The 22210-nt window shown below is 42.5% G+C and overlaps 1 long non-coding RNA gene across 1 annotated transcript; it reads right to left on the bottom strand.

Moving 5' to 3' along the window:
* Positions 1-1168: 1168 nt before the first annotated feature.
* LOC143670620 (uncharacterized) lies at positions 1169-19948 on the bottom strand. The gene is made up of 4 exons (XR_013169410.1): positions 19611-19948; positions 17334-17422; positions 16899-17025; positions 1169-1277 (listed from the first exon to the last, which is right to left on the bottom strand). It is a non-coding gene; the product is annotated as an uncharacterized LOC143670620 (long non-coding RNA).
* Positions 19949-22210: the final 2262 nt, after the last annotated feature.

Genomic DNA, 22210 nt, shown 5'->3' with positions numbered 1-22210 from the left:
ATACAAAACTTCTTTCAAGACAAAAAGGTTGCTGTGGTTAAGTGCTATGTGAAGACTTTGATGAGTTAGTGTCAGTTTCAATAGGACATATTTCCCTCAAAAACTCTTAAAGATATCTGTTTTGAAGTGAATGACTTGGTGTACAATCACGCCTGTCCTCTGTCTGAAACATTTTGAACAATGATTACACTTGTATGTCATCTCCCTTGTATGAATCTCAAATGAGTCACAAGGCTTGGCTTCTGTGTAAAGGTTTTCCCACAATAACTGCATTTAAAAGGCTTCTCTTTAGTGAGAGTTCTCTGGTACAAAGTAAGAGCTGTCAGTTGAAAAATCTTTTCGCACAACTCTCACATCTATGAGGTTTTTCACCTGTATGAGTTGTCACATTTTTTTTAAGACTGCATCTATGACGAAAATTCTTGCCACACTCTAGGCATTTATAAGTTTCAACTTCAGAATGCCTTTTTTGATGCGCTCTAAGGTATGCCTGTCGAGCGAATTCTTTTTACATACAGTGCACTCATAGGGTCTCTCCCCTGTGTGAAGTCCTTGGGGTCTAGAAAGGTCTGAAATACGAAGGAAACTTCCCCACATTCAGGGCACTTGTGAAGTTCTTTGCCTGAATGGGATTTCTGGTTCCCCAAAACTTGTGAATTCTGAGCAAAACAGTCTACACTCTGAGAATTAAGGGGTTTACCACCTGGACACTTTTGTTCATGGGGACTGGAATTGAGAGCTTCTTCCAGGTTAGAGACCTCAGGTTTTTCTCCTAGAAAGTAGCTCTGATCATCCACAAGCTTTGTGAAATCTGAGTGTAGATCGTCTGGGTGGATTTCATGTTGATATTTCAAGTGTTTGTAATATTTTTGTGAAATGGGGTCATGGATAGGGGTCTCCTCTAATGTAAAAATAAGAAATATGTATCCTCTAGCTTTATCTGTTTTGAAGTATTTTCTTCATTTTCTCTCTCGAGATGAAAGCCTAAAAGAAAAACAGAAATTGCAGATGCCATCAGGTAGAAAGTGAGTGAGTTACATGTATTGGGTTAACCTCTAGTGGAAAGATAGGAACTCCTAGAGAGTATCTCAAAGAGCTTGACCCTGAATAAGGCTGAACTTTTCTTTGCTTCTTTCTCTGGTGTTTAATGGACAATTTCTTACCTGTCTGAGAGTCAAGAAAGTGTGTCACTTCTCTGGAATTCTGTAAATCCTTCTCCAATGAGTATTCACCGTTGTCTAATGGGAAGCTCAAGTTAGGATTCTCAATTCGATATCCTGGTGAAAATAAAGACGGGAAGTACGATAATGAGCCACCACGGGAGACTTCTGGTTGATTCCTTGGACTATTGCCCCTTCAACATCTAATAACTTCACAATTGCAATTACTTCACCTTATCTTCCCACATGCGTTTTATTTTTTGAAATACAGGAGCAAAACCAAAAATCAGGACTAGTTTCCTCTATTCTATGGAAGGAGTGTGAATCAATTCTACACTTAGATTAGTGTGCTGAATTATTTCTACATTTATTTAGAATATATAATTCCTGAGGTTAAGCCAAAACAAAGTTTGTCATGTTAAAACTGAAAAAACTTTACGTTAAAGAGCACCAAGGAAAGAAATGTAGAAGTGGGTGTAATGAAACTGCTTACTGGAATATTTTCATGTAAGAGAACCTCAAGTTAAAATGATAACTAAACAGGGTTGGCAACCAGCAAGACCTGTCTTTATATGTTTGTTTCACCTGAAGACTATGGTGATTTTTCTTAAATTAGCCTGCATAATTACCAACGAGTGCTCTGATTATCAATCTAGAAAAAACAAAGATATTTTCCCACCAGTCACTCTCCCCTCGTGTCTTACACCATCCCTCTCCTCATTGAGACCAGATGAGTCTTATACCCTCTTTTCCAAATCCCTTCTGCATCTCTGGAAAAGTTTACTGGTCTGAAATGAAATAGTGGTTGGAAAATGCTAATTTTAGGACCTACTTTTGTAGGAAAATATTTATACATTAATATTATTCACTAATATCAGCAAGTAAGTTTGGCTAATGTTATTCCAAGGGCAATTTTTGACTTCCACACACTTTATCAAAACATAGGAAGTGGAGTAAAATACATTATTTCATAGTTTCACGGACAAAAGGTAATATATTAGATTTCCAGGAAAATAAAATGAATTACAGAGAAAGTACTCTTACATTCACTGTTTTGTTAATGCTTGGATTTCAAAGCTAAGCATTGGATGGAAGAGGACCGTGCTTCAGGTAAAGTAAGACTAGAGGTCATAGATGAAAGAAAGCTGCCATCTAGTAAAAGTGTGAGAGAATTGAATCATGGGACAGTGGAAATTATCAAAGTATTAGGGTGGCAGAAACTGGGAGGCGTAGAATATCCCATTATGACAGACACAGCAAAACACAGTCCAGAGCTACAGGAACTGTCCATATGGCTATTCCCATCCCTCACAGTATGGATATGAAGCAAGTGATGCTGTAGATTTAATTGAACACCCACTGGAAAATCAGACCCACAGAACTGCGCCTTGGGTGAAAGATTAGGTATAAGACCGCGTCAATGATGAAAAGTAGCCCTAGAGTCAGAATCTATGAGAAATAAGACCAGGAGTATCCTTCCTGGGAAGCAGCGTCTCATGGATTTCTCATAAGCTTCTGCCCTCAGGTCCATGTGCTATACTCAGGACAGCACATGTCCTGTCAAAGAAGGACATCAGACAAACTCAAAGAAGCCTGAGAACTTTCTACCTTAGTTCTTCTGTCCCAGCTTCCATAGAGCCTGGCCACAAATTGGGTGCATCAGGGCAGTGCCATGCCCTAGATGCATAGAACATGTGCCCAAACTTGAGCTTCTAATGGATGTTAACCTAAGGTACTTTTCAGTTCTATGCTAATCTACTCAGTGTTGCCTGCGTGACATTCGGTTCCATGGGCATCAGGTATATCCCAGCCTCAACTCCCTGGACTATTAAAGCCCTACTCCTGAAACTACACTGATTTCCAATCCCCTACTTATACTCCCAGCACTTATCAACTAGGCTACTTTCTATTGCCCTTTGAACAATCTCACACTTTTCTGACCCCAGTATCTGTATGCTACTATTATACACTGAATAAAGTACCATCACTATACACTCTCAAACATTAGGGACTCCCAAATTAATAGGCTAAGCCCTTGATCTTGAGGCTTGCTCTTATGAAACTTATTTCTGTAATGGAGAAGCTAAGAATACCTATAATTATGTGTAAGAGTGACTCCCAGAGAACGCTGTTGTTGCTCAGATGTGGTCACTCACTCTCTAAGCACAACTCTCCAAGTAAAATCATTACCCTCCTCCCTACATGGGACATGATGTCCAGGGGTGTGAGTCTCTCTGGCAACGTGGGATTGACAATGCCTACATGACCAAAACAGGGAAAAGAAATGTAACAAAACAAGGTATCAGTGGCTAAGAGATTTCAAATCAAGTCGAGTGGCTATTCTGGACATTACTCCTGTGCAAGCTTCAGCTAGATATTGCTGACTGCCATGGTATGCCGAGCCCCAACCTGTAAACCTTAAGGAATATCCAGGGATATATCAGAGACTCGTCTTACAAATGTTTCACTCAATACGTTTATTTTTCTGAAACCTAAAGCCTCCAGATGGTTCCTAGGCCCGATAAACCAGGAGTTACCAGTCTCTAGAAGAACATCATCCAGTTGGATGCCCCTACCCCATAATGTCAACAGCCCTTTTCAACATGAAGAAGTTAGAATGGACATTGTCCCAATATTTCTAAAGCTTGTGAGAAGGATCAAAGGAGGAGTTGCAATAGAGATGACAGGATTTTTTAAATGAGTGTGACTGCTGAATCATTTAAATGATAATTCCTTTCAGTCTCCAGGGTCTTGGAGCAGTTAGAGGGAAATACCTGAATTTGTGGAACTGTAACCTATGCCAAATGCTGAGATTTGTTCTATAACTCCTTATTAAAATGTACTTTGAAATTTACCGCTTTTTTGTATATATGTTCTATTTTACAATTAAAAAAATGTTTGAAAATACCATCACTAAAGTATAATCAAGGAACACTCCTTAGATGGTGTTTACAGGGTGGTGCGACGGTGGCCCAGTGGTAGAATTCTCACTGCCATGCTGGAGGCCCCGGTTCGATTCCTGGTACCTGCCCATGCAACAAATAAAAGGTGTTTGCAGATGTTCGTCCAACTTCTGCCTGCCAATATGGTGAAAATAGCCATGGTTCTTCTCATAAGAGAAAGATGAAACGGTTTGATGATAATACGCAGTATCATCAAACAGACAAATCATCTGACAGACATCTAGACAGGGACACTCTCATACACTGTGGTGGGTGCGTATGCTGGTACAATACTTTTGGAGGACAATTTGACAATATCTACTTAATTCTCAATGCATTGGCCAACTAATCAATTGATCCCCCTTCTAGCATTTGACCCTATCGACACATGCACCTAGAAGGATACTCACTGCATGTTTTATAGCTTAGTTCCAGGATTTTAGGTTTAATATTGAATGACAGTCAGAAGCGAAATCTCCATGTGTACTTCTGCCGGCGAGGCTCTTCTCATTAGCCTCTATGTCAGCCAGTCTGTGTTGGCCCAATAACCACTGCAGTGACAAGTTATTTTTACAGCAGCAGAGGTAAGAGAATTTATTTGCTCGTCAGAAGATAAAAATGAGGGCCTCAAAGATGGAAGCCAAAGCCCCTTTCCTGACATTCAATAATATTTTCTGTCTTTCACTCAAAACATCCACTAGAATATTAGTTTTCCAGTGATGATAATGCGTTGCCCAGGGTATACACTGCTTGACTTAATAAATGGAAGGAAAGAAAGAAAACACTAGCAGAAACATGGAAGCATGGGGTGTGTGACTTTTAAAATATATTCACAAATTCTTTGCTGTTCCTCACTTCAGGAGGTGAACCTTAATTCTCCTTCCATTACATGTTTTTGGGACTCAGTAATTCTCTCCTAATGAACCGAATATGGAAGAAGTGATGTCGTATTGAGACTCGGCTATAAAAGGCACTGCTGCTACGTCATTTGTCTCCCTTGGATTGCTGGCTTTGGGAGAAGGTGTGCGCTATGTCGTTGAGGACACTAGAGCAATTTATGGAAGGGCCCTCACACCAAGGCACTGAGACCTCCTGCCAACATCAGAGTGGAGAGCCAACTTCTGAATGGCTGCCCCAACCTAGTTAATCTTTCAGATGACTGCAGAACCTACTGTTCTCATGACAGTAAACAAGTTGCCTCTACTTTATAAAAATGTAGAAGCCTTAAACTAACGTTTGAGTAATTTATTATGCAGCAATAGATATCTAATACCAGAAGGGAAGAAGCAATCTGAGTTGAACAGAGAAGGTGCTTTGACTATGAATATCCCCGCCCCCGCAACATGCTCAGGTAATATCTTTAACATAATTCCATTAACAGAGACTCTGTGCCATTAAGTTGCCAATGGGCCATGAAAAAAAACACACTGGGTATTTGGATAGCTTACCATACATCACTTACTCCAGCAGGATAATCTGAAGAAATTAAAGCTACAAGAGTCTTCTGATACTTTTCAGACAGCCTTGTTCTCTCTCTATTCTGCTTTAAAATATTTTTTAACTTTTTAATGGTATAGTGCAATATATATACAAAGCAAAGAAACAAAAAAAGCGATAGTTTTCAAAGCGCTATTCCACAAGTAGTTACAGGACATATCCCAGAATTTGTCATGGGCTACTGTATGATTCTCTTGCATTTTTCCTTTCAGCTGCTCCAGAATATAGGAGGCTAGAAGGCTCAGATTTTTTTTTTATCATCACAATCGATTTTTTTTCTTTTTTTGAGAAAAATAACCTATATATATACAAAAAAGGCAATAAGTTTCAAAGCACAGCACCACAATTGGTTGTACAACATATTTCAGAATTCGGTATGGGTTACAATACTGGAGACTAAAAGAATTATCAATACAATGATTCAGCAATCATATTCATTTGTCAAACCCTAACTTCTCTGCATAATTCCACTATCAACTTTGATCTTTCTACCACTTTTTAGGGGTATTTGGACTATGCTCATTCTACCTTTTTCATGTTAGAAGGGCTGTCAATAAGGGGTTGGGAGATGGAACTTGCTGGTGTGCTGGAAAGGCTGGCCCTTTTAGGTTTCAGGACTTATCTGGTCCAGGGACCCATCTGGAAGTGGTAGGTTTCTGGAATGTTACCCTAATGTATGGAACCTTTGTAGAATCTTATATATTGCCCTAGGTGTTCTTTAGGATTGGCTGGAATGGTCCTGGTTGGGGTTTGGCAAGTTATGATAGGTACCAACATCTAACTGAAGTTTGAGTAAGAGTGATCTCTAGAGTAGCCTCTAGACTCTACTTGAACTCTCGCAGCCACTGATACCTTATTTGTAATACTTCTTTTCCCCCTTTTGGTCAGGATGGCATTGTTGATCCCACAGTGCCATGGCCAGGCTCATCCCTGGGAGTCATCTTCCATGTCACCAGACAGACTTTCACCCTTGGATGTCATGTCTCACGTAGGGGAGGGGGCATCAATTTCACTTACAGAGTTGGGATTAGAGAGAGTGAAGCCACATCTGAGCACCAAAAGAGGTCCTCCAGAAGTAACTCTTAGGCATACCTATAGGTGGTCTAAGCTTCTCTGCTGCCTACATAAGCGTCACAAGAGGAAGCCTCAGGATCAAGGGCATGGCCTATTGATTTGGGTGTCCCTAAAGTCTGACACAGTATCAGGGGATTCCCTGTTGGTAAGGTTTAATAGTTCCATATTTATCTCCTATCGCTCAAGGGTCTTTGCCATTACTTTTTGATTATCTGCTTACTATAATCTAGGATGTATTCAGGCATTGCATTAACCTATACGGGATTAAAGGACCTCTTTCTTATTCTGGGCTTCCTGTGTTTCTATTGTTCAAATGAGCTATACAGATAGGTTGAGTTAGATTATGCACTACAGAAAATTTCAGTTCCAGACCAAATAAACCTTTCTTCCTATGGTCTTAAAGAGTATGTGTGGTTCTAAAATATAGACAATGTCTTCCTTACCCCTATGTTCTGAATTACGTTAACACCAACCTGATCGGCTTTCGTTCTTATCTCTGAATATCAGGTTATAACTATATAAAACAGCCTCTCAAAATCTAGAAACAATAATTACCACTCGGGACTTAATGTGTCTGCTCTAAAAGCTTACAATCCAGGCCCCTCTTTACTTACAAACATTTTCTAAAGGACACCATACCATTGTTGTTCTTTTGTTTCTGGCTCATTTTGCTTCACCAAATGTCCCACCACATGCTCATTCACACCGTTGCACGCCTCAAGACTTCATTCCCTTTTGTAGAAGCACAACTTTCATTCATAAGTACACACCATCGTTCACCAATCTACTTCTCCCGTCAGTGCATGCTTCAGCCACCTGCACTCATTAGGCATCATATATAGTGCCCGAGTCCACAGTCCATCAAAATTCTCAATTTTAGATAATTTCATTGTTCCCAAGCGAAAGAAAACCAATGAACACACGCTTACTAAATAGGAAAACTAAACCTCCTAACTCTTGTCCCTCATCCCATTATTTACCTCTGCTATTGCTGTGGTAGGGCTGATGGTTTCCTTCTGAAAACAGTCCATAGCATGCAATAGCAGTTTCCCCCCTGTACCTTGGACTTCAACTCTCTTTGTATACACGAATCATACTTTTGCAAGAAGTAATTCTTGCAAAAACAAATTTATATTTCTAGCATTAATCAGTGGGACAGGTAGATCTATACAATCGCTTTCAAACTTGTTCTTCTGCAATACGGTAACATTACTTATGGACGCACTAGAGAACCACCTTCACATCCATCTATTCCCTTACACTGGAGTTCAACCTCATTAGATAACCGTTCATCCATCTCTACCTTCTATGTATCTCTAAGTCCCCTATATTGTGTATTAAAAGCCTCTGATTCTATTTTTATGATGGTCATAAGAGTGGAATCATCCAGTTTCTATCCTTTAGTGTCTGCCTTATTTCATTCAGCATTATGTCCTCAAGGCTCATCCATCTTGTCAGGTGCTTCAAGAAGTCATTTCGTCTTACTGCTGCATAATTTTCCAACGTATGTATATACCACATTGTGTTGACCCCCTCGTCCGTTGATGGGCATTTGGTTTGCTTCCATCTTTTGACGATAGTGAACAATGCTGCTATGAATAATGCTGCAGCGCAGGTATAGGCACAGGTTGGGAATGTTAAGTTGGGGTTTGTGAACGTGGGCGCCCAGTGGCCATGGTGTGGTGGTAGTTGTGGGAGTGCACAGGTCTGGGGGGCATAGCCGTGGTGGATGCTGGTGTAGGGCATGGGGCCCTTTGTGCGCCCGTGTAGAGCTGTGACAGCAGGTCAGCATTATGCCTTCGTGGAGAGGGGCAGATGTGACCTGACTTCGCAGGTTATCTCTTTCTCAGAGCTGGAAAGTGTGACTGAAGACCGTGCGCATGCACAGGTCTAGGAGTGCTGGAAACTAATATTCCCAGAGCTGAAGGATGTGATTGGGGGTGCAGGCACATGCGCGGGTCTAGGAGTACCCTAAACTGACTCGCAGAGATCCAGGGGAGGCGGGGTGAGGCTCTGAGCCTCTATGGGTGGGGGATGGGTGTAACCTGAGTATGAAGGTATGTGCTGTCAGTTTTATGCACTGGCAACAGCCTGCAGGCTACGGCGGGAGGGGGGCGGTAGTGCTCAGGAGGGGTGCAGGAGAGGTGGATTGGGCTGCACTTGGGATGGGGGTGTGGGGCAGGCATGCGCGCTGGGGGTTGGTGGGGCAGGGGCACTTGGAGAGTAGGGAGTGGGGGCGGGTGACAGGGTTCACATCTGTGGGGTGTGAGGTGAGTCGTGGGTTGGAGGGCGGTGATGGCAAGGGTAGCCTGCTCAAGGAACACGGCCTGGCTTACTTGCTAGTCTCCCTGTCTGTGCACTTCCGCAGGCTCCGCGCCTCTGCGCCTTCACTCCAGCTTTCTGCTTCTCAGTTCCTCAGCCTCTGCAACCAGGGCTCCCACATATGGTGCAGAAAGCTCTCCCAGGTCAGCTGCACTCTTGAATTGCCCTCTCAGTCACCTTCCCATCCCTTCTCTAACTTTTTCTGTGGAGCAGGCCTGAACTCGAGTTACCCTTTTAGGCCATCTCCCTGGAACTCCTTCTGCTTTAAATTTTCATTGCGTATATTCTTCACCATCAGAAAGATAAAAATTTGACGTTTTGCATAGACCTTTATGGTGAAACCTTACCAACTGAGATGAAAAAGCAAATACTTCACACTGAAAACATGTCCCAGTTTCATTATAGTACTTTTGAACCCCACATTTTCAAAAGCATAATGTATTTTATATTTTTAGGATTAGCACTTCTGTTGATTTCTAATGACTACAGACATTTTGATATTACTGCATATCTGTAGCAAGCAGAAGTGTCCAGTTGAGTTCCCACGAGGTTTCCTTTCTTTGTTTTAAACTAATGTCTTTCATAGATTATTTTCTGTTGCACAAATGGAATTCTTCACAGGTTGCATTACATTCAGCTCAGTTCCTTTTCCTAGTCAGCTGTTTAGTTAGGCAAGGGTATTTCCTAGTATTCGTATTTTATAGGCTTCCTGCTAGTAATCCCTTCAAACTCTTGAACGTGTTTTCTCTTCCTTTTTGATGCTCCCATTACCTAATATCTTAAGTTTTCACCCTGCAGCATTTCAGCGATCTTGTTTCTAACTTACTAAGTGTTCCTGTATATAAGGAGGACAGCAATACTCTTAATTTAAAAGCATAACCTCCTATGGCTAGATCTCTGTATATTTATCCAATCTTTGAATGCTAATTCATTATTTTAACACACCATAGACCCTAATATTACAGATTTCTTGAATTACCTCTATTAACTCTTGTCTTTCCTATCTCTATTGGAACCTTTCACAGTGAGAGGAGTCTAACTATAGGAAATGTTTGTACAGATGATTGTTAATGTGCTTCACATGCTCTCATTTCTCAGGAATATATATTTCTTCATACAATGTCTTGCTCCCAACAAAGGGATAAAAGGATTTAGCTTAGGTTTTTTGTTCATCAGTATGCAAATCCTTTAGTTATTTACTAATGGAGGATGTTTCCAAGATATATTTTTACCATGGTCCTTTTTGCAGGCAGGTATACACCTATATACATACATACATACATACATACATACATGCATGCATACATCTGTCAATCTATGCACACACACACACACACACACACACACACACACACACACAGTCATTCCATATATAGCAAACAACCTAGCTTTCAGCTGACAGGAAACATAATCTAGTAATTTGTCCCATTATTTCAAAAAATTTTTTCCATTCTACCACTATTCTATGCTTTCCATTCACTCTATATCACAAGAGATTCATTTACCACATCAAAGAAATGGTCATTTAAAAACACAGTAGTAGTTGAAGTCATTATGTAATAATGGAACAGTAAGTCTTACAGCATTTTGCAAAGCATAAAAATCAGTTTAAACCACAATGACAAAGGGGCCATCCATTATCACTCTCCAAACAGTATTTTTTACGTGTTTAATTAAGTCCTTCTTACTCTCACTTGTGTATGAAATACATGAAATTCCCCCACGCTTTGTTGAGTGAAGTATAAAATCAAGATTCATGTTGGTGTCTGGCATCATGTGTGATCTTTATACGTGGCACTGTTGCTAATCAGTCAATGTGGAGAATTGTAACGCACATGCAGAAAAACTTATATTAAAGGTTACCACCTGAGTTCTTCCACTTGTTGCGGACAAAAATATGGGGTTTTAAAAACTCTTAAATACACTATGAAATGTAGGGTCTGTAAAGATTGGAATATCAATGACAACATTTTAGATAATTCCCCTTTGATTACAGTATCTGTACATAGGTACCTGTTGGATTTTCCTCTTTATTACCTCTATTTAAAACAAGAGAGACTTCCAGAGAAGATGGTGGCTTAGTAAGAAGCGCGGATCTTAGTTCCTCCTCCAGAACAGCTACTAGGGAAGTAGAAAAGATACAGAACAGTTCCTGGAGCCACGATAAAGATCAAAAAGACAGCGTACCCCATCCTGGAATGGCTGACTGGCTGGGAGAACCCGCCCCAGTGAGATCGTCGAGGGGCGCGGCCTTCCCCGGGCCGGGGCGGCAAGCAGCCGGAGTCCCTTCCTTCCTCCTTCCCGGGCCAGCTGGGAGAAGTGGACAGGCGGTCCCCTCAAGCCGCGGCGGCTGGCAACCCCCCCACATGCGGCCCCCAAACCAACTGGGAGAATTGGATCGGAGATCCCCAGACTGTGGAGAATGGTGAACGGGGTCCCTTCCAGACACGTGACTTCCCGGTCCGGCTTGGAACGGTGCACTCTCCCGGGCCGCGGCGGCTGGTGCCCTCCCGCCACGCTTGGCGCTCCGGGCAGACTAGGAGATTCAGAGGGGCGCTCTCCCGGGCTGCGGCGGCCGGCGACCCTCCCTGCGTTCGGATCCCCGGGCCGGCTGGCACTCTTCCAAGCCGCTTCGGCTGGCGAACCTCCCCCACTGCGAGAGTTTTCCAAAGTTAAAGGAGCCACAGCAGCTTTTACTGGTGGGACCCGCAGACAAACGTGTGCCACAAGCGCCACCTACTGGACAGGATGAGAAAAACAGAACCCAGAGATTTCACAGAAAGATCTTTCAACCTGCAGGGTCCAACACCCAGGGAAATATGACTAAATGCCCAGACGCCAGCAGAAGATAATGGATCACGTTCAGAAAATTGAAAATATGGCCCAGTCAAAGGAGCAAACCAATAGTTCAAAGGAGATACAGGAGCTGAGACAACTAATGCTGAATATATGAACAGAAATGGAAAACCTCTTCAAAAACGAAATCGATAAATTGAGGGAGGACATGACAAAGAAATGGGTTGAACAAAAAGAAGAAATAGAAAAACTGAAAAAACAAATCGCAGAACTTATGGAAGTGAAGGATAACGTAGAAAAGATGGAAAAAACAATGGATACCTACAATGATAGATTTAAAGAGACAGAAGATAGAATTAGTGATTTGGAGGATGGAACATCTGAAGTCCAAAAAGAAACAGAAACTATAGGGAAAAGAATGGAAAAATTTGAACATTTTTCAAAAGGGAACTGAAGGACAATATGAACCGCACAAATATATGTGTTGTGGGTGTCCCAGAAGGAGAAGAGAAGGGAAAAGGAGGAGAAAACCTAATGGAAGAAATTATCACTGAAAACTTCCCAACTCTTATGAAAGACCTAAAATTACAGATCCAAGAAGTATAGCGCACCCCAAAGAGAATAGACCCAAAAAGGCGTTCTCCAAGACACTTACTAGTTAGAATGTCAGAGGTCAAAGAGAAAGAGAGGATCTTGAAAGCAGCAAGAGAAAAACAATCCATCACATACAAGGGAAACCCAATAAGACTATGTGTAGATTTCTCAGCAGAAACCAGGGAAACTAGAAGACAGTGGGATGATATATTTAAATTACTTAAAGAGAAAAACTGCCAACCAAGACATCTATATCCAGCAAAATTGTCCTTCAAAAATGAGGGAGAAATTAAAACATTCTCAGACAAAAAGTCACTGAGAGAATTTGTGACCAAGAGTCCAGATCTCCAAGAAATACTAAAGGGAGGAATAGAGTCAGATACAAAAAGACAGAAGAGAGAGGTATGGAGAAGGGTGTAGAAAGAAGGAAAGTCAGATAGGATATATATAATACAAAAGGCAAAATGGTAGAGGAAAATATTATCCAAACAGTAATAACACTAAATGTTAATGGACTGAATTCCCCAATCAAAAGACATAGACTGATTATCTTACCCTGTTTCTAACTCCTGCTGGACTCTGTTACCAATGACATATTTCAAGTTTATTGGAGCGGAAGGGATACAGACTGTGCAACAGGACTAGATACAAAAACTCAAAAATGGACAGCACAATAATACCTAATTGTAAAGTAATCCTGTTAAAACACTGAATGAAGCTGCATCTGAGCTATAGGGTTTTTTGTTGTTGTTTTTTACTATCATTACTACTTTTATTTCTTTTCTCTATATTAACATTTTATATCTTTTTCTGTTGTGTTGCTAGTTTCTCTAAACTGATGCAAATGTACTAAGAAACGATGATCATGCATCTACGCGATGATGTTAAGAATTACTGAGAGCATAGGTAGAACGGTATGATTTCTAAATGTTGTGTTAATTTCTTTTTTTATTTTTATTTTTTTTCTTTTTTTCTTTCTTTCCGTTAATAAAAAAATAAAAAAATTAAAAATAAAATAAAAAAAAGACATAGACTGGCAGAATGGATTAAAAAACAGGATCCTTCTATGTGCTGTCTACAGGAAACACATCTTAGACCCAAAGATAAACATAGGTTGAAAGTGAAAGGTTGGGAAAAGATATTTCATGCAAATAACAACCAGAAAAGAGCAGGAGTAGTTAAACTAATATCCAACAAATTAGACTTCAAATGTAAAACAGTTAAAAGGGACAAAGAAGGACACTATCTACTAATAAAAGGAACAATTAAACAAGAAGACATAACAATCATAAATATTTATGCACCGAACCAGAATGCCCCAAGATATGTGAGGAATACACTGCAAACACTGAAAAGGGAAATAGACACATATACCATAATAGTTGGAGACTTCAATTCACCACTCTCATCAATGGACAGAACATCTAGACAGAGGATCAATAAAGAAATAGAGAATCTGAATATTACTATAAATGAGCTAGACTTAACAGACATTTATAGGACATTACATCCCACAACAGCAGGAGACACCTTTTTCTCAAGTGCTCATGGATCATTCTCAAAGATAGACCATATGCTGTGTCACAAAGCTCGCCATGTGTAAGTTTTCTGCAAAGTGGTAAAATATAAAGAACTGACTGTTTCAATCTTATGCTATGTGCTCATGTATAAAGAACTCACTATGTGTCAGTGGTGTGCTAAGTTTTAAAGTATAAAGGACTCACTATGTGTCAGTCTGGTGCTTGGTAATAAAGTACAAAACACTCACTGTATGTCAGTACTGTGCTAAGTGTTAAAGTATAAAGAAATCACTGTCAAAAGTCCTAAAGCGTAAAGAACTTACCATGGGTCAGGTTTGGGCCAAGCATGAAAGAAAGAATGCTGAACAAGAAGATAACTTATTTTCTCTTTTGTCAAGCATGGCCCTTGCCTCTTTCAAGGTTTCTCTTAATCATAGGGCCTTATCTTTGGTGTTGATGATTTTTTTATTCATTCATCATCTTAGGGTTAAACTCCACTTGGTGTCTTCTTTAGATTGGGGCCACTGGACAAGATTCCCTCCCCCTAGGGACTTTCTGTATCTCAGAAGGTTTGAGTGCTGCTAAACTTTATCCCACACATGCTACGATAAAAGGCTGCTTGCCTGAGCATATTCTCTGGTGTTTAAAAGGTGGACATTATGACCGAAACTTTTACCTCATTTCTGACTTTGATACGATGTCTCTGCTGGGTGAATTTCTATGATGAATTTATAGATTCATGAATTTATAGACGGTTTATGCTAAGAGTGGAACTTTTCCCACACCAAAAACATCTGTATTGTTTATCATATTAGTGATATGCGTGGGTTTTCTCTTCAGTGTGAATATGCTGGTGCTTAATGAGGGCAGACCTAATTCTGAAAATTTCCCTACATTCCTAGGTATTTAAAACATTTCTCTCCCATAAAACTGCTCTTGTGATGGCCATAAGATTCTGAAGCTCTCATTTATAAACTCATTCATTCCTTTGTCCCTTGGCACATCTTTATGGGGTTTTACAACACTCCGTGCATACTCCTTTGACTCTTCATTTTCCGGGAGCATTTACTCTGGCCTGCACAGATACTACTTTGTCACGTGGTGCTTGTAATTCTAATGCTGGCACATCATTCCCAGTGTCACTTCTGAGTTTTAACCTTGTTGGAATAAACAGAAGAATCAGTCATGCCTGTCCCAGTACAAGGAAACCACAGGGATTGTGAGAATAGCGAGACCAATGTCATAATTTATAGGAAAAACTGATATCTAATCCCATCCAGACAAGATGGCACAGACCCGATTCTCTCAGCACATCCCTGATAAGCACTACCGGAAACGCTATAAAGAAGTCAAACCACAACCAGAGGAGAAATCTTAAAACTGGTAAAGGAGGGTCAACTGGTTTGGAACCCCAGCACGGCAAGAGTAACGTGGCACCAACTAACATGAAGAAGACACTCCAGATCCAGTGTTTTCTGATACTTAGCAATGCCCGAGAACACCACCCCAGTATGATTTTGCTTGCGCGGTACAAAAGGGAATCATTGTGAAAACATCAACCAAGCCTGAAACCTTTGGACCAGCAGGCCAACCTGGAGGCCAGCCCACAGAAAAGGTCAGAAGATGTACTCTCCTTCTACACTGGGTCTGAGACACCCAATGTAGGAGATTGTCATGTAAACTCTCAGAACTAGTGAATGGATCCCAGAGACCTTGAGGCCTGAGATTCCCAACCCAGCACAGGGGACAAAGTCATGGCAAAGGATCTAACAAGAGGCCCAGCCACAAGCTGTGGCTCAACCCAGGAAGTCTTTTTTTCCCTTCAGGTGTGAGTCTCCCCTTATCCACTGAGAGGTATCCGGGTGCCGGGACGGGGGAAAAAATCTTCCACCCCCAACCTTACACAGAACGTACAAGGACCAGAGGGAACATCAGTAGAAATAGTGAAAACAAGAAGGCCAATATTAACACCACAGAGGCACTGAAACAATTAAACTGTCCTCTGCATCATGGCCCAAGGTCGTGGGAAGGAACTTGCATGCTCTGCTAAAACAGGGTGTCTGCAACTGTAAATTTACATCATACACGAATCCAAGAACGACATCACTTGGGTGAGCATAGTTATCCTGGCCAAATGGAATAAAACTGGAAATCAATAACAGAAAAGCGAGGGCAAACGTCGCTATAAATTCGAAAAGGGAGAAATACACTTCCAGGTAATCTGTAATTCAAACAGGACATCACAATGACATTAAAACATACAGAGAAGAGAAAGAAAACAATAGTATAATATACGAAAATATGGAGAAAGTACCTAGAGCCATGCTTAGAAAGAAACGTACTGCCTTAAATGTTCACATTAGAAAGGAGGGAGGCCCCACTGAACTACGTTCTTACAACAATAAACTAGAACAAGCAAGCAAAAAACCTAACGGTAACAGAAGTAAGGAGAGATCACAATATAAGTCAAAAACGAGAGGAAATGAATGAAACCAAAGACTTTCTTTTGGCAGAACAAAATCAATAAAATCAATAAACTTTGAACCAAAATAAAAAAAAAGAGAGGGTACAAATCAAAAGTAACATGAAAAAAATGGAAGATATCACTACAATTTCTATTAAGAAAAGAATAATAAGGGATTACTACAAACAGATTTATCCTCACATGTTTGATAAGTTAGACGAAATGGGCCAATTCCTCAGAAATTCCCAACTACGAGAATTTCACTAGTATGAAATAGATAACCTCAACATCAGCGTATATATTAAAGAAATTTAATTTACAATTGACAAGGTCCTGGAAAAGAAATCCCCATGCTCACATGGTGTCCTTGGCAAATTCTTCAAAGCCTTAAAGAATTAAATCCAATTTTATACAACTTTTATAAAACATAGAAGGGGAGACGATCTGATACATACAGGATTTCTATGCTGAACGTTACAATTCTAAGAAGTAAACAAAGATGACCTCAAAGGGAAAGGGGCATGGTTACCTAGAGAGGCGATGGTCTCACGGACTTCTCGCATGACACCAATGTAGAGAACCTTCTGAGCGTGGTTCAGTATCTTCCACTCTTCCCGGGTAAAATATATGGCCACATCTTCAAATGTCAACGATTTCTAAAGAAGAGAATGGACTTTAGTGCAGGACCTTCCTCTCCCATAACAGTCCCGTCACCTGTCTCTAGTATGTGAAAGGCCAGAAAACTGAAGGAAGTATGTCAAGGATTTCCAAGACAAAGAGAAAGCAGAAAAGAAGGATCCAAAGGGATGCGTAAGCAGCCTGGGAGATCTTCATTCTCGTGATGACAATCCTAGCTGTCCAGGAGAGACCATGTGGAAGTAACAACGAACTTGCCTGAGAGCACCTGCTGAGCACAGGCAATTTCAAATGCTGATAAGGGAATGAACTGGAAAGTATTGCTCACCTGGGATTCAGGCAAGGTGGAATGCCATTCCATCTTCAACTGGTTGGTGCTCCTCTGTTCAGAAAGGGCCAGGATCAGTTCAGAAAGCCCTGCAGGAGATACAAAAGAGCTTGAGGAAATTCCTCTCTTTTTTGTTCATGAACATCTTGAACTGATTTCTACAACAGAGAATATCCAGACTCTTTCAGTAAAGGTGTTACATATTCACACGTGCGTGTGTAGTGCCCAGAAGTGTCCATCTCATTGGACATAAGAACCAAATATCTATCAACCCATAGAAATGAATCCCCCGTTGGCTCTTTCCCTTTTTCTCCCGAAAGTAATTAATTAATGCAAATACAATATTTGTACCTATCATGACCTGAAACGTTCTGTGATTTGGGCAACATTTAGAGGTGTTTGAAAAGGAAGAACTGCTGCCTACAGTGGAAAGTAGGAAATGCGGGACACTTTTCCTTTTATTGCTTTGTTTCCAGGTGCACCCCGCTATTCCTATTCTATCTCTAGGGGTATTTCTGATCCCAATTCTTCATCTCCCTTTTAAGGACAGGGTGTCTGCAAAACTTCCTGATAGGGCTTATCTTCTCCAATATACTAAGGAGCAGGTTATATGGTGTTAAGTTGTGTGGCTTGGGTATTTTGGGATCCTCACCAATCTCCTGTTGCTGGACTCCTGTACTCCCACCTTGGAGATGTCATAATTGACAACATGGCTGAGCACACAGAAAACACCCACGACATTCAAGCTGAACCAAATACTACCACCGCGCCAAGGAGCTGATCATTCTAAGGAAGCTCCTCACCTCTTTCTCCTGCAGGTTCTGTTTCTTTGTGAGGATTTGGGTCCAGCTTTTCCCGCTCTAGTCTGTATATATTCCAAATTTCTTCGTCCTGTTGCACACCCACTGGTTGGAACTTTGCCTTATGCCTCTTGAACCCAGGGACCTCTGCTGCTACCCCCAAGGGCACTGCCTGCATCCCCAGCTCATGGACCGTATCCTAGAAACAATCCTCATCTTCATTACCACAAAGCCACATTTGGTTTTGGAATGGTGGTGGAGGGGAAACACATTACAGTCCACAGTTGGGAAATGTGAGGCACTAAAGGAAGTAACTAAAAAACAGAAGACACACCAAGCCACCTTTTCCCCACAAAGGTCTATACTCACAAACTGCGGAAATTGGCATAAAGTGAAGCAAACTGTGGAGAACGCCAGACCTGCCACCTGCTGCCCCACCTCTGGGCCCTCAGCCACAGCTCAGCCCCCTAGCAGGCAGAAAGCAATTATTTTTTCTATGGCCATGATCAACCCTGCCGGAAGTTTAGAAACATGTGAACTGACACTCATTGGGTATAAGAGGAGCATTGAGTTCATGCAACTATTTATTTCTGTACTTCTTAGAACAACTTCCAAATGTCAGCGGGCACAATGGGTTTAAAGGAATGTCTGGTTCCTTGATGCCCACAGCAGCTTTAGAGCTATACGGATACTTTCCATGGTTTTGTATAAGCGTAGGCTGATGTCTCTGAGTCTGAAGTGACGTGTTGTGTCATGATACCATAAGCCAGGGTCAAGGAAATGTTTCTTCAGCTGCAGCGATAGATATTATTGATGCTTACCCCTTCCCGCACTCACCTCACTCCCGCCAACCCACGGGGTTACTCTTCCTCTACATGGAAACTCGAGTATCGCCCATAGGCACGCTGCAGGCAGGCAGCCTCCGAGTGTGTATCAGCCACACCCCCGGGTTCTATCTGCTCATAGGGTAGACTGAGGTTGCCTCAGGAGGTTAGAAGTGAGGCAGGTGCCTGGGTACCTGCTTGGGAAGACAGATCCACTGGCACTCAGGCCGAACGCCGCCGTGCAATGACGGTGCCACCGTCCATGAATGATGATGCCACCCACTGAAAATAAATGATTGAGTCCCGCACAGCCCCCATCCCCGCCACACTGCTGCCCCAGAGGCTGCCAAGGACGAGGTCCACCCCCATCTTCAGTGTTCTCTGAGAGAACTCAAAGAGAAAGTTTCCTCAGACAGTCTGTCCCGGCTTCCGTGGGGACCACGTCCCCTTTCCTCAGTCTCCACTACAAAGTTCACCCCCTCCCCTCTTGTGTGGGGAGCGATGCTGTGCGCCCTGCCCCTCTCTGGGAGTCCGTATCCCAGACCCACCGGTTCTGGCGAGCCCAGTGCCCAGGGTGAGGCAGCACACGTGCCTTGGTGAATCCGGCCTCAGCCGACCCCTCCCTCCCTACCGGGGATCCTGCTTCGAATCACCTTTCTTGGGTCGAGATTAAAGGAACTGATTCGTTGTCGGGGCCTTGGTGGCAGCTGCTGCCTTCCGTCTGCTCGTGGAGTCTCAGTGCAGCAGATGAGGAACCACCCTGAGGCTCCTTCACCTCCTTCGGAAAGGGTCTCCAGGCCCTCCTACAGCTAGAGGAGGCCTGGACACTGCTCTTTCCGTAGAAGACTGCGAGAATAGCGACGCTAGGGTTGCAGGCTCCTAGCCCGGCCCTGAAACCTACAGTGCGTCCACACTGTCCTGGCCAGGCGAAGAGCAGCGACGGGAGGCGTGAAGTTCCAGCATCCTCCTGGGCCAGTGCCAGTCCCCGGATGTTGTGGGTCCCGCGAGAAAACATGGGCTGGTTGGGAGGGGCCTCCCCGCCACTGCGCGTGCGCACTGTGCCTTTCGGTGGTATTGGAGAGCAGGAGCTGCCCCCCACCTCCCACCCCCCACCCCGATCTCCATCTCCTCCTCGAGGCAGATTGGGGGACGTGAGACCCCTCCTGAGAGCATGACTGTCATCACCCCTCTCCAGGAAAAAAAATCATAAACACCGAAACCCTTGCCCTGCTAACTTGCAAAACTATCCATTGAAGGTGACACCTGCTAACCCATTTTCCAGGTTTTCTTCACCCCTCTGTGGTGATACACGTTTCCACGTCCCTTATCTTAAAACCCCCACCTCCTTATGTATATTCATAAGAAGCTCCTTGCAAGTCAAATTCCTGTTTTAAGAACCAGCTCTAAGTAGCCTTAGCCACGCAGGAGGACATAAATACTAATTACAACCCTGATCTGAAAGTTACCTTTGCTTCATTACAATCATTAAAATCATGCCGGTAGGAGGGATTTAACTGCCATATGTGTAACATGTGTCACATATAGAAGCAGGATTTAGCATGACTTAGCCCTGCTCATGCTCTCCTAGAAACTGTCCATGATATTTTCCTCTCCTCACCCTGTTCCTTTCCCTGCCCCCAAGCCAACTCTCAAATTAGGAGACAAAAACCCATATGCTTAGCAGCTGGGGGAGCCTGATCTGAGGGCCATCTCTAGGCTCCTTGCTTTGGCAACTTCGTAAAGAACCTTATTCTCTCCCCGAAATCGTGGCGTCACGTGTTAGTTATTGTGCACATCGGGCAGAAGGGCCGGTTACGGCGGCCACGATTTTGGCGACCGTGAAGGGGCTGGGCAGTTTAGAGACCCAAGTGCGAAGCTCTACGGCCCTGTGTGGCAGACCCTTCCAGCCTTGTGTGGTCCCCTAGACTACTTCATCTAGAGGCTCGCCCACTTCATCCCCACGACTTCGTTGTCCATTTGCGCAACTCTATTTCGCCAGCGAAATTGTGTCAGGAAAGGATGTCTTTGGGTGAGTTAATCTTTCATCTTGATCTGGTGTTCATAGAGTCCCCATCTCACTAGGAATTGGGAAGTCGCACCTCTCCTGACTTGTCGGGACATAACTAGGATTGTGGGTTCAAGTCCCACCTTAGTGCGGTCTGACTGTCTGCTTAACAGTATGGACTGCTCTATTACTTCAGTTGGCCATGGGATCTAGCCCTGCTGATCCTGAGTGTTGATTCCTGTGTGTTTCCAATCCCTTTTCCAAGAGGGTGTCCACGCTGTTAAGAAACTGCTACGTTAAACCGTTTGCCTAGACTGAGACCATCTGAAAGTGCACCAAAATCTTGTAACCAGTAACTATGAGAACTCTTAGCAGTGCTGAAAGTAAATGCCCACTAAAATATATTCTGGATAGCTGGTCAGTTTACAGATGAGTCTTTGAAAGAGAAAAGAAGGAATTTTTTTTCAGGTTTTTTTTCTGCAAACCTACATGGCCTCGATATACATTAGAGTCTGGGGGGAAATGTCCAATGGAAGGATCTCTAAATGATAACACCATTTTACGACTCGAATTATACTGCAAAAGAGAGGAAAATGGCATGAGATCTCCTATATCCAATCATTTGTGACATTATGTCAAAGTAAAAATTTTCAAAAAACTTCTCAAATTTTGGTACAAAAAGAAGATGAAGAACAGGGACTTAAAATAGGGAAAGGTCAGGGCAAAACTTCTTGGATGTGTCCACATAAAAGAAAGAGGGGTTTCTAGATTCTTTCCCTGGTGAAGGTTTCTCTCTCGGAGGCATTTAGACTGTTCCTCAGCTCCCCAACTCCTTTCCCCGGGGAACAGGAGGAAGGTGAGGCGCCCTCGCCCCAAAGTGAATCCTCATCAGGTTCTTCTCCCAGCAAAGAAGGAATGGGCTCCCTACCCCACATCCAACAGGGTACAGATTTCCACCTAGGCGCCCCCCAACCCCAGGCAAGGCAATTTCTGCTCAGGCAGGTCCCCACCAGACTAGATGAACAGGGGCATTCAAGAGGATTCATTTTCACGCATACCCCCTTTTTTTCTCTCTATACTGCAAAAATAGCATAACCTCACACTGTGATAACCTGAGTAAAATCGAAAATGTTTATTCCACAGTATTTGCAACCTATAAAACCACCTTGGCAGACATTGAAGCACTTTTTTAAATAAGTATGAAAATCTCCACATTTTCTCTAGCACTTGCATCTTTCTGCTTATTAT

The sequence above is a fragment of the Tamandua tetradactyla genome, chromosome X, assembly GCF_023851605.1.
Source record: "Tamandua tetradactyla isolate mTamTet1 chromosome X, mTamTet1.pri, whole genome shotgun sequence".
Lineage (NCBI taxonomy): Eukaryota > Metazoa > Chordata > Mammalia > Pilosa > Myrmecophagidae > Tamandua > Tamandua tetradactyla.
This window is presented reverse-complemented; position numbering and strand designations above follow the sequence as displayed.